Genomic DNA, 13,734 nt, shown 5'->3' with positions numbered 1-13,734 from the left:
CTGATGTTTCGGTCTTCTTTGAAAATGAAGGGCAAATATTGTTATTATAAGGACAGATTATTTAGTTTTATCCACATATCTCCAATACATAGCCTAGTGTTTGGCACATAGTAGATGTTTAATAATTGCTTATTGATTGATAATGGTCATCTATTCTAAATTACTCAATTTAAAGATAAACAGGGAGCCCTAAAAGATCAACGATATCAGGATTTGAAAGTTTTGCCCCAAATCAAGACTCTTTACACTGATTGATGTTAATTGCTTTTCTTAATTTTATTCATTTCCCAAAGTGAAACTGAGTAAGAGAGAAAGCATATAATTTGTATGACTACATTATTAAATCTATAATACAATATATTCTAAAGAATAAGCTACATGAAGGCAGGGAGCATTTAACAAGTATATTTTGTATCTTCCTCAGCACTTATCAGAGAGTTTACACATGGAAGATCTTTCATAAATGCAGAAGAAGGAAAGGAAGAAGGGAGAACAGAAGGGAGAAAACATTCATGAATATTTATCTTGCTCATACAAAATCATAATTGTTCTGAAGGATCTGGACAATTGTCTCAATTGTACACCTCACATGGCCAATTAAAAGAGGCATTTTCCCAGAACAAACAATAATAACAAAGCCTCAGTGAAATCAGGCTCCCAAACCAGTTTCAAATTTCACATTAACCAAATGGAGTGGCACTTAGATTTTTAAAATAACAAAAGATCATTGAAATTTTTTCTAGTATAAGATCATATTCTATCACCTAAACCAGAGTCTTTTGGAATGATATTTAAAACACAGCTTCATCTTTTACGCTTGGAGCATTGGGAAGACATTGGAAGATATATTGGATGTCAAGGCAAAGTATTTAATCTTGCCTCTTTCCCAGGCAGTCCCTGGGACAGAATTGTTTGTGGATTTTTAGCCTCTTCTAGCGTGGATGGGGAAGATAGATACTAAAAGCTCCTAGGGGAGTGCTCTGCTGCAGATGCAGATCAACGCCTCATTTTTTCTTTTTTACCAGACATAGATGGCACATGGAGATGGATTGAGGATGGGGGTGAGTATGAGAATAGCCATTAGGGAAGGAAGGGCACTGAATCTCATAAGAACTTTAACTAAAATTATTTTTCTTTTTTTTCCTATTGAAACCCAATTGGTATTTAGAAATATCTCTTTTATTTCTTTGGAAATTAGATTCTCTTTAGTCAAGTCAATCTGGAAAACATAGGTACAGTTTATGCATAGTAGATGTTCATCAGAAAGAGGGAAAATAAGTGGGGGATTTTAATTCTGGCTTTAAATTTCCCTCCAAACCCAGCTTTTGAAGTCAGAATAAAAATGTAAAGTTGTCTGACCTATTTATAATTTTCCTATGGTAAACAGTCAATGAAACATTTTTTTCTTTATCAAGGACATTTAAAAATAGATCTCTTTTTGAGTCATTGATTTGTGATACATAATACCAAAGTAGAGGTTATCATACACTCTCTTGTGTTGGGCTTTCTTATACTGTCATTTTGTTTGAGATTAAGTATATAGACTGTCTCCCTGATGATGTGTGTCCTTCATTCTTGAAGAAGATCATGATATCAGGGACATAATGCCATGAAGAGCTCATGAACTGGATTTGAGTGAGGGATACTGTGCTAAGTCCCCAACTTCACTTTCTCCTCCAAAGCCATCTGAGTCCAGTGGCCAGACATGAATGAGGCTGACTGGAAATGACCCTGAATGAGAGGCAATCAAGGTCAAGTTACTTGTCCAAGGTCACACAACTAGTAAGTGTTTACTGTCTGAAGTTGAATTCAAACTCCTGTCCCCCTGACCTCAAGACCAGTGTTCTATCCACTGCACTACCTAGCTAATTAGGGGGATAAGACCTCAAAGTTAGGGACCCCACACCACCATCTTTTTTTATGTTCCTGTGTCCTTTAGGACAATGTTTCTTAGGTGAAGGGAATATTTTGTATTCTCAATATCTAACACAATACTTTACATTCAGGAAATGTTTAATAAGTATTAATTGGATTGAAATGAATTGAACAACCCCAAATGATAAATAGTCAAAGGATATGGACAATTTTCACATGAAGAAATTAAAGCTATATGTAATCATATAAAAAATGAGAGAAATGCACATTAAAACAAAAATGAAGTATCACCTCACATCTAACAGATTGACCAAGATGAGAAAAAAGGGAAAATGATCAATGTTGGAAAGATTGTAAGAGGATTGGGACACTGATGCATTGCTGGTAGAGTTGTGAAAGGATCTATCCTTTCTGGAGAGCAATATGGAACTATGCCCAAAGAGCAATAAAACTTTAACCTAGCAATTCCAATTCTAGGTTTATATCCAGAAGAAATTATAATAAAAAGGAAAAGTCCTACATGTTCCAAAATATTCATAGCAGCTCTTTTTGTAGGGCAAAGAATTGGAAATTGAGGGGATGCCCATCAATTGGGGAATAACTAAACAAGTTATGTACATGAATACTATTAAATTCTATTCTATAAGAAACCATAAATGGTCAGACTCTAGAGAATCATGGAATGACTTGCAGAATCTGATGCTGAGCAAAGGGAGTAGAACCAAGAAAACAATGTACACATTAACAACCACATTGTGAAATGAACAACTTTGATGGAAACAGTTCCTCTCAGTAGTCCAGAGAGCTAGGACAACTGTATTAGATTGGCTGTGGACTAGGTTATCCCCATCCAGAGGAAGAAAAACAAAACACAAAAAACAAAAACAAAAAAACCCAGCCCTTCAGAATTTGATAAACACTATAAAAATTATCTCTTATGTATCTCTTTCCCTTAATCCTAATTTCTCATACTGAAAAGAACTAATCTGTAAACTTGTCTATCATAAATATGTATGTTCAATGCTAACCGGACTGTTCACTGCAAGGGGAGGGGGTGGGAAGTGAAATTAGAAGGAAATTTTGTAACTGAAAAAAATATACATGTGCATATGGATGGAAATAAATAAATAAATAAATAAACAAATTAATTAAAAGAAATGAATTGAACACCTAGCTAGACATTCTATAGAATATAAAGATAAATAAGACAGAACTTCCATTTATCAAGAAGCTTATAATCTAGTAAGGGAAAAAAGATGTACACAAACAAAGAAGTCCCCATCCTAGTTCTTGAGAACTCTTTTTGGCCTTAGAGATAGATGTTTGTATAGAGCAGTGGGTCTTTATTATGGCATATTGAAACAACCACAACAACAAAAAACAAAATTAAAATAAAACCTCACATGAGGGAAGTTCAAGACCTAAAATGAAATATCTTCAGGCATTGGGCAAGGTGAGAAGAGGCATATGGGTGAAAGTATGCCACTGACCCTCAATTACTGTAAGATTCAAGTTACACATTGAGTAAAATGTCCAGGGTAGTCAGGAATGAGGCTTCAGAGTGATCACATCACGTTTTACTTATCCAGTTTCACCAAATTTTCCATCATGACTGGATTGGCAGGTGGTTATCTGTTGCTTTCTAGGCAATGAAGGCCATGAATAATATAGGGAAGGAAAGTAGTTTTTTAAGGCACAGTTAATTGGTTTTCTGTCTCAATGGCATAAGTCAAGAAGATATTAAAGATTGTCTAGAGGAAGCTAGAGAATGAAAGTATGGAAGAAATGGAAGTTGCTACAAAAGCACAGAAATGTGATCATTTTTAGAATAGAATTGTGTTTGCTCAATTTAGCCCTAGGGTTTTCAGGGAAACTTCCCAAACAAAATAATTAAAAAAAAACTAATTGTCTTCTAATTTTAACTCTACTTTTTAACTCCTGTTTCTTTCCCTTCAAATTCATTGCATTCTCTAATATAAGAATACCTAGCATTTGCATAGCATCTACTATGAGATAAAAACCTAGATACCTAAGTACTTTACAAATATCTCATTTGATCCTAACAGCAATACTTGGAGGTAGATACTACTCTTTCACTCTTTTACAGTTGAGGAAGATGAGGTGAAAAAAAAGTTAAGTGATTTTCCCAAGATTACACAGTGCTTATGAGTCTAGGACTGGATTTGAATTCAGGTCTTTCTCACTCCAGTCTCATTGCTCTACCTACTTTTGCCAGGCATAATATTTCTAATGCAGAAATCTGTTTGTTATTCCACTACTCATATAGTTTGGTGATTCTTTATTGTCTTCCATATAAACTGCAAACTCCAAGGGTGACACACCAATATATGATCAGAGTTAAAAGGAGAAATAAGAGACAGGAGCTAGAAAAGCAAAAGTTGGAAGAATTGGAATAAGTTTCACAGAAGCCAGAAATAAAAAGAACATTAAGAAGGAATTGCAGGGTCAGCTAGGTGGTGCAATGGATAGAGTACTGGCCCTGGAGTCAGGAGTACCTGAGTTCAAATCCAGCCTCAGACACTTAATAATTGCCTTGGACAAGTCACTTAATCCCATTGCCTTGTAAAAACCAAAAAAATAAAAGAAGAAGAAGAAGCAATTGTGGGTCTATTTCACCAAATTCTACAGAGAAAACAAGAAAAGGTTTTAGATTTGTGTGCTAGGGGGATTGTAAGCTTTGAATGGTAGCAGGTTGCTCAAGGTTGATGAGAATTGTGGATGATGAAGTAGGGGGAGTACTGCACTTTTATGATCCTTTAAAAAAAAATTATCACTAAAGAAGAGAGACAGTGTAAAGCCTTGGAGCAAAGGTAAGTTTGGGGAGCAAGTTTTTGTTCTGTTTAGGATAGAAAAGACATATTTCTTAGATATAAATGAGGAAGAAAATTAATAATTGTTGTATCAAAATCTCAAGGGAGTGAGATCAAGGGCACAATTAGAAAGGTTATAGCCATGACTGAACTAAACTCCATTATTTTCCCTAGCATTGTAGTTTCATTTTTATCTTTTTAATACAAATTTTATGAAAAAATAAAAATATATCATATTAATAATAACACAAAGAATTTTAAGGTTTACAAAACACTTTCCTCAAAATAACATAATGAAAATAGTACAAGAATACCCATTTGACATATAAGAAAACCAAGATATCAAAGAAGTGAAAAATGACTTGACCAGGGTCACACAGCTGATATGTATTAGGCAGAACCTGGACTAAAACTTACATCTTCTCTTTTTAAGACCAGCATTGTTTCTTCTCCAATATGTTACCTTGCATTTGTGCTGAGGGCCCAGAAATATTGATTTTATAGGATATTACCTGGTTGAAAACTGCACATAGAAAAAGTTTCATTCAATTTCTGGGGGAACCCTGTCACCCTTTCCCCACCCCTGCCATGATTAGATTTATCTAAAGTAGAATGAGCTTCCTTGGGAGATAGCTCTGCAAACAAAGGTTACATGTCAAATTCTCATGAATGTTGAAGTATTGAAGTGAAAACCCAAATTACAAAAATATGAGCATCCAGGAATATTTAAATGTTGGACTCAGCTACTTTGGAGAAATTTCTTGATTCTTGATAAGGGAAATATGAGTAAATGCTCACAATGTTTTCCCCTAATATTTGGAGAATCTGGTTTATGATTTAAGAAATGTACTTATAGTCTCTCCAACAGTGCCAATAACTTGTCATTGAATATTTATTATGTGCATTTTAAGGAATTCCCAGTATGTCTTCCTGCCTACTGTGACCTGCAAATGATACATTTGTACATTTTATGGCCTTTTTTTATTTTGATTCCAAAAATCATGATGGCTTTTTCTAAATGAATTGATTTATCTCTAATGTGGCACCATTTACCAGGGACATATGCTGTCTTCTTTCCTATAAAAATAAATAATTTATATTCCTATATTGCCCCAAAGTTTCTAAAGCATTTTCTTCATAATTCTAAGGCATTAATAGTGTTGACATAATCACCCCCATTTTACAAATGAGAGAAAGACTTCAGAGAAGATGCATGAGCTACCTGTATTTACAGCTAGCAGGGGCAGCTAGGTTAGACAATGGATAAAGTGCAGGGCCTGAAGTCAGAAAGACTCATTTTCCTGAATTCAAATCTGGCCTCAGAGACCCTAATTAGCTGTGTTACTCTGGAAAAGTTACTTACCTCTGATTGCCTCAGTTTCCTCATCTGTAAATTTAGCTGGATTAGGAAATGGCAAACATCCCAGTATCATTGCCCAAAAAACCCCAAATGGAGTGATGATGACACAGACACAAGTGAAATAACTGGACAACAAAATAAACCTAGAAAGTGTCAACATTACCCTTTGGACCCAAGATTTTTCTGTTCCTAGTCTAGTTTTCTGTCTACTACACCATTCTATTTCTCAAAATCAGGGTCTCAGGCCTGTACAACATTTCAGAGAACATGTTGTCTACTTCAACATCCACTTAATTTGGCATCTAACCCCTAGTGAGGGATATATTACTAACACCAAGGAGCCCTTAGGATAGTTCTAGTGTTTCAAAGGGTTTTATTTTATTTTTTTCCCTTACATGGAACCAAATTTTCTTCCCTTTAATTACATTTACTCTGACCTCTGGGACCAAGAAGAAGTTGAGTTACTTTTCTATATGACATTTGTTAAATTATTTGAAAATATGTATCATGTTTTCCTTGAGTTTCTCTTCTCTCAGCTAAACATTCCTTCAGCCATTTTCTTGCCTAGAAGTCCTTCGTCCTCTGGACACCTTTTAGCTCAGGTTTACCTTTGCTAAGCTGCATCTCCTGGAACTCAATAGCTTACTTCTAATGTGGTATGATCAGGACAAAATTCAATGAGATTTTCACTTCTCTTATTTTTAGCACTATTCTTCTACTACATCAGACTAGGATCATACTAGCTTCTTTAACTTTTATTAATTAATTAATTTTTAAAATATATTTTATATCTATATTTCAATTTATTTGGTTTCTTATGTAGTGCTACATATTTTGTTTCATATATTTAAAAATTATTAAGAATAGCTTCTCTATAGTACCAAAGGGGACCATTACCACAAAAGGGTTAAGAACCCTAGCTCTATAGGAATAGCTAGAGGAAATCCATGTAAATAAACACTAGCAGCATAGCTGGTCAGTCCTCTGTCCTGTATCCCAAGCTAAAACTTCCTCCCCAAAAAGACTGTGACAAAGTCATAGAGGATATTACTGACAAAGTTTCCCATAACAGTGCAGAAATGTCCTCTCTGTGATCTCCTCCTATCAGGTTACCAGGGAGAGGTTACACTTCGTCCCACACTAAACAGTGGTAGATTCCATGCTACTTGTCAGAAGAACCATAATAGAAAACTGCCTCTCCTATAGTTTGGGTAGGTGATGGGCCATCCTTGGAATTGTTGCGTTCATTTAGGAGCATCACATTTTAAAAAGATCACTGCCAAGCTAGAATGCCCCCAGAGGACTGTGACCAAGAAAATAAAGAGGTCTGGAAACAACTGCTGTACAGGGATCCACTGAAGGGACTAACCTATTACCATAAAGATAATTCTATTGGAACATGATCATTGCCTTCTCCTTACTCCCAGAAGGTACAGGGAAGGAAAAATGAGATAAAGTTACAGGAAGGCAAAAAATATCTTCATTTAACCCAATTTAATAGCAACAAAAATGGAAGGAAATGTTTTCTAACCAGAAGGAACTAACCTCAAACTGAATGAACTGTTTCAAAAGATAATGATTTTCCCATCAGCTGAAGACACAGATTGGATGTTCTCTTATTGGGGATTTTGGAGTTTGTAAAAGAGACAATTAATTAGACAAAGACATGATCATTGTCTTCAAATATTCATAGTCTGAGCAGGCATTGCCCTTTCAGCTCTGACATCCTTAGATTCTATCAGAAAGAAAGAAAAATCCCATTTAACATTAGAAACAATTTACTTTCCATCAGTGCAACTGTGATTTGTAACACAACAAATTTGATATTATTCAGAACAATGAGCATTCTATAAATATATGTGCTGAAGTGAAATGAAAAATATTCTGGGGTTGGAGCCAGAAGGAATTATTTCAGGTCTTAATTTTGCCACTTATTCCTATCTGAATATATCAGATGTTTTGACCTTTCATCTCCTAATTTAGAAAATCGAAACAGTGATACCTGGGGATCAAGTGATATAATGTACTAAAATGCTTTAAGATTTGGGATAAATATTAGATATTAAAATCATTATTATTTGAGCTAAATATGTTAGAACAGTATTTTTACATGAATTGATATTTGACTGGGATAACCAATTACAGTATAAATTCAGAGATGTGACACACTTACAGTCCCATGCTCCAGAGACATAATTAATAGAAATACTTTAATGTAGTTGAAATGTGTTTACCACAACTCTCTGGTCAGAAAACCAGGCAATGTGACTGATGCTGTGCCCATCATTTTGCCTCAAATAGATTTTCAACATTTGGATGGAATATTTTTGCATTTATGCTAAAATGAACCAGCATAGTCAAATAAGCTATTACATGGTCCATTAAAATGACTTTTAAGTGACTCTCCATAGCAAAGGATTTCACAGCTTTAGCATTTCTAGAAGATCTTGTCAATTAAGCACAGGCCACTTGTCTCCAACCTCTGAGAAAAAGGCAGATGTTGCCGCAGAGACTTCCTGAAGATAATAATTGTGTTTGTGTCATAAGGAAAATAGGAAGAATTTTCATAGTGGCAATCAGTTGAACCAGTGCCGAAATGAACCCTTTATAATTCTGGGGAAATTAAGGGAGTGAATTTTAAAAGAAAATTTAGAAATATAGGAAAGTGTAGTCAATAAACGACTACTGTTATTTTAGATACAATCCCTTTTGTCAGCTCCATATTAGAGAGACCTTCGGCTTCTTGGTCTTAAGCCACTGAAGACCAAAAAGAGACCTGAACTCTTCTCACATCCCCAGTAGCAGCTTTTAGATCAGCTGTTGCCTGTGATCCAAAGCTATTTTACTGGTAATGGGGAATAATAGGAATTCTGAATGAGTTTCACTCTCAACTTTATGGGGGAGTTTTTGGAAAGTAGTGACTTTGTCTATGGTGCAAGGAACTTGGGCAGTATCATAGAATGATATTCCTAAAAATGGAATAGAATCTAATGGGTCTTCTAGTTTTACAGATTAAACAAAACAAAACAAATAAAAAAAGAATTTAACAACAGCAACAAACCCTGAAGCTATGACAGGCAAAACTGAAATTTCAACCAAAGGCTCTCCTGAGTATAAGTTGAGCAAGATTTATATAGTATGGACTCCTATGGTGCCCTGTGAATATCTTACCCTATATAAGGTTTGATCCAACATTACCTCTATGTGTAAGTTTGTTTGTGCTTCCCTTTGTGTTGTCACCTTCAGCCATAGGAGATATAGATCTTAGGAACAGGAGATTTGTGTTTCTAGGAGAGCATAGAAGTCTTGTAGAGTCATACAAGGGTATTGGTCAGTGAGAAGAAACATTGAAACTGGCTTAAGTTGACAGGAGAGGGATTGGCAGTAAAAGTTATGCATTGTTATTAAGTCTAAAGCTAAAGTAGATTTTTGAGAGAGCAGTAGTGCAAGTTTTAAACAGAAGCACAAAGATGGAAGGGTCCTGAGTCATTATCTGGTCTAACCTGTATCTGACCAAGTAAGCCATCTGTGACTTCCTCAACAAATGATTGTCTTTGCTAGAAAACACACACACACACACACACACACACACACACACACACACAAAAACAAAAATTATTACCTCCTAGGGTATATCATTTATTCAACTTTTTCTTTTTCCTCATCAGATTTGAAATCATCTTTTCAAATTATTCTCCTTATTACTAGTTCTATCCTCAAGAATGAAGCAGAAAAATAAAAATTTTCCTTCTTCATAGCTTGTCTAATGCAGAGTTCAAGGAAGACTAGTAACTCTGGTGTGAAGGTTGCTGGGTCCTTCTCAGAGCTGCTTTCCATCTTTGATATCCACCTGAGCCATCCAATTCTCACCTATGTCTCCACGAAGTTGAAGCATGCACAATACCCACATCACAGTAAATTGTTTTGGCAGATGGATTAAAATAGTTTGAGGGTAACCAAAGGATTCTCAAACTCATCAGTGAGTTGGGAGGGGGAGATGTTTCTTCCCCAAGTATGTGAATTCTTCCCCTGGTGGAATGGGTGGATGGGAACATTTTTGGTCCAATTGCTTTGAAGGCAGCTGAAACAGGTGCTGTGGAGCTCTTAGAGTTTGGTGAGACATCAAAGATACTAAGGTCCTCCACTGCATCTAAAGCCAGTTACATCACCAGTTATATTGACTTTGTCTTGCCACTGAACCATAACTTTGGAAGAGAGCAAGGCCACTGACTTCTTGCAACCCTACCTCATTTAAATCCAATTTATGCATAAATTTAAAAAATTACCCAAACTACTTTACCATTCCTGTTTTTAAAGGCCTGTTGTGGTGGGCAAGTAATGAAGTAGCAAATGGGGATACACTGGTAGCTATAGTCACAAACTACAGGTGACACAGGTCACACACAGGAGACCCAGGATTATTTCCCTAGTGAAAGCAGCTGTGGAATTCAACAGCCCCCTGGTGTCTGAGTAGTCTTTTAATTATCACACTGCTAACCTCCTGATGTGAAGAAGGGGCTAGAAAAGGTACCCTAAAAATTGTCTGTTTACCCAACCCTGGGGAGATTACAATGGCAGATAAGGGATCCCATCCTGTGGTTGAAACACATAAAAATACAAAAACTTCAAAGAAGACTCCACTCACCACTGGTGCATGAAATGTCCACACATAAACAGCACAAGATCCAATAGACCTGAAAGAAGAATAGCTCTTGATACAGGAAAACTCAAAAGGGGTAATATTCATACAGTAGCCCTGAGTGAAACAAGGTTGTCAAGTGATGGCTACCTTACTGAGGTCAGAGCTGGATACTCATTTTTCTGACTTCTCTGGGTTCTTCTCCTGCCTGTCTGACCATCCCTTAGAATCCTTTGCTGAATCTTCATTCTTATCATATCCACTAACTGTAAATAATCTACAAAGCTCTGTCTTGGGTACATTCTTCTCTATTAAAAAAAGATAAAACAAAAAATTTGTTGAAAGGAAAGAAGCCAGAAAAAGAAGGGAAGGAAGAAAGGAGGGAAGGAAGGAAGGAAGGAAGGAAGGAAGGAAGGAAGGAAGGAAGGAAGGAAGGAAGGAAGGAAGGAAGGAAGGAAGTTAGCCAGCCATTGACCTTCTAACAGGAGCCTATTAAAATCAATACCAGATGGGTTTGGGAGAGATCTCTACATCATTTTTTTTTGCCAGACAACTAGAGAATTCTCCTCCATAATGAATGAGACTGTCCAAAACACTTAGGCATTCCAATGAGGCAAACAATGTCCTGAAGCTCAGAATTTCTTGCAAGACCATCCTTGAGCCTTACAGGATAACTTAGAAGTTCACCAGCATCTCAGTGGATAGAAGCACTTGGCCTGGAGTAAGGAAGATCTGAATTCAAATATGTTTTCAAACACTTACTGGATATGTCTCAACCTCTCTTTGCCTCAGTTTATTCAAGTGTAAAATGATTATCATAATAGCACTTACCTCACAGGGGTGTTATGCAGATAAAATGAAGTATTAATTACAAAACTGTTTAACAGAGCCTGAAACTAGTACATGTTATGTAAAGTCTTTAACATATTTTTGCAGACAACTGGGATTTAATGGACTTGCCCAGGGTCACCTAGCTGATAAATATAAGTAAGATTTGAACTGGGGTCCTCCTGACTCCATGGGCAAAATATATATGTACATTATGAAAATGATGAGGAATTACAGAAACTTCTCATTGTTGAAAAATGACATCCACAGGATTTATCATCAGGATAGTACATCCATGTCTAAGAAGACAGCATTTAATTCCATCAAAAAGTAATATTCAAGTGAAGCTTAGGGAGATGCAGGATTCTTGGCTCAATAAGAAGGCAGATGAAATTCAGTTTTATGCAGATAGTAACAATCTGAAGTACTTTTATGATATGTTGAAAGCTATTTATTGTCAAAAAAATATATGGTACATCTCAACTACTCGGTGCTTATGGAACCACATTGATTAATAATAGGGACTCCTAAAGATCTGGGCTGAATATTTCCATTGTGTTTTTTAACAGGCCATCATCAAGCAATGCAGGAGTCATTGCCTATTTCTCTTATTGAAGTCAATCTATCCCAAGCTGAAATTCCAACTGAAGAAAAGGTTTTAAATGATAATAGGTTCCTTTCTTGTGGCAAAGCACCTGGTGCTGATTCTATTTCAGTTGATATTTACCTTGGGGAGCCATTTCTCATATAAAAGCTGACTGAAATTTTCCAGCTTATAAGACCTGAAGAAGTTTTCCTCCAGGAATTGAAGGATGCCTCTATAAAGGTCAAAGAAATAGATTGTCCTATGATAATCACAGAGGTGTTTCTCTTTTAGTCATTGCTAATTAGATTCTTTTTTTTTTAGATTATTCAAGGCAATGGGGTTAAGTGGCTTGCCCAAGGCCACACAGCTAGGTAATTATCAAGTGTCTGAGGTCGTATTTGAACTCAGCTACTCCTGACTCCAAGGCCGGTGCTCTATCCACTGCACCACCTAGCTGCCCTGCTAATTAGATTCTTGCCAGAGTCCTGACTAGACTGATCCTTCATCTGGGAGATGGTCCTCTCCCTGAGAACCACTGGCTTTAGAAAGGGTCAAGGAACAATTGATATGGTGTTTGCTGCTTGACAAGTCCATGAAAAATGTCAGGAGCAGAACAGAGGTCTCTATAAAACATTTAGAGATCTGAACAAAGGCCTCTGATACCATTAGTCATGAAGTTTTTTGGAAAATTATATCAAAACTTCATTGCCCAGAGAAGTTCACCAGTATTGTACATCAATTTCATGACATCATGCTTGTCTGAGTTCTGGATAGTGGATGATGCTCTTTTGATTTCCCAGTCACAAATAGAGTGAAATAAGGCTGTGTCTTTGCTCTAAAACTTTTTCATATATATTTTCAGCCATGTTGTCAAATGCCTTCACTAAGGATAAACATGGCCTCAAGTTCAGCCACTGCTTTGATTTGGCCTAACAATCAGCAGCAAGAAAGCACAGGTGCTCCTTCAGTCAGCACCACACCATTCATATATAGAACCAAACATCAATTACACAAAATGTAAAGTTTTGAGTACCATGGATAAGTACATTTACCTTGGTAGTGTACTATTCAGGGGGGTTGACACACACATTGCCAGAGCTAGCTCAATATTTGGGAGACTTCAAAAGAAAGTATGAGAGAAAAAGTATTAGACTGACTACCAAACTGAAAATCTAAAGAACCATTGTACTGACTTCATTGCTGTATGTTTGTGAAACCTGAATTGTCTGTGAAACCTGGATAGTCTGTTAGCACCATGCCAAGAAACTGAATTTCTTCCATTTAAATTGTCTTAGGAAGATTCTGAAGATCACCTGGCAGGAGAAGATACCAGACACAGAGGTCCTTTCTCAAGCTAAACTATCAAGCATTTGACATTACTAACAAAATCAAAATTATGATGATCTGGCCATATTGTTAGAAAGTCACAGGAATGTTTGCCAAGACTATTTTATGGAGAACTCACACAGGGCAAGCACTAACAAGGGAGGTCAGAAGAAGCAACATAGGGACACCCTGAAGATCTCTCTTAAGAACTTTAAATAAATTGTGCAGCATGAGAGAAACTGGCACAGGACTGCCCAATATGGTGTTCTCTCATCAGAGAAATTACTAG

At 36.3% G+C, this 13,734-nt stretch overlaps 1 protein-coding gene and 1 long non-coding RNA gene across 5 annotated transcripts in view; one reads left to right on the top strand and one right to left on the bottom strand.

Annotated features, from left to right (window-relative positions):
- The window catches only part of LOC141504179 (uncharacterized), a 452,895-nt gene that overhangs the window by 79,320 nt on the left and 359,841 nt on the right, over window positions 1–13,734 (bottom strand). For all 3 annotated transcript variants that reach the window (XR_012473240.1, XR_012473241.1, XR_012473239.1), the window contains one exon: window positions 10,712–10,760. This is a non-coding gene — a long non-coding RNA (uncharacterized LOC141504179). The remainder of the gene's footprint in view (window positions 1–10,711; window positions 10,761–13,734) is intronic.
- Window positions 1–13,734, top strand: part of ZMAT4 (zinc finger matrin-type 4) — a 218,418-nt gene that overhangs the window by 95,395 nt on the left and 109,289 nt on the right. The gene's annotated exons all lie outside the window — the stretch shown is intronic.

This window comes from Macrotis lagotis, chromosome 1 (genome assembly GCF_037893015.1).
Source record: "Macrotis lagotis isolate mMagLag1 chromosome 1, bilby.v1.9.chrom.fasta, whole genome shotgun sequence".
NCBI classification, from domain to species: Eukaryota; Metazoa; Chordata; class Mammalia; order Peramelemorphia; family Peramelidae; genus Macrotis; species Macrotis lagotis.
Note: the sequence above shows the minus strand (reverse complement) of the source record. Positions and strands in the feature narration are given on the sequence as shown.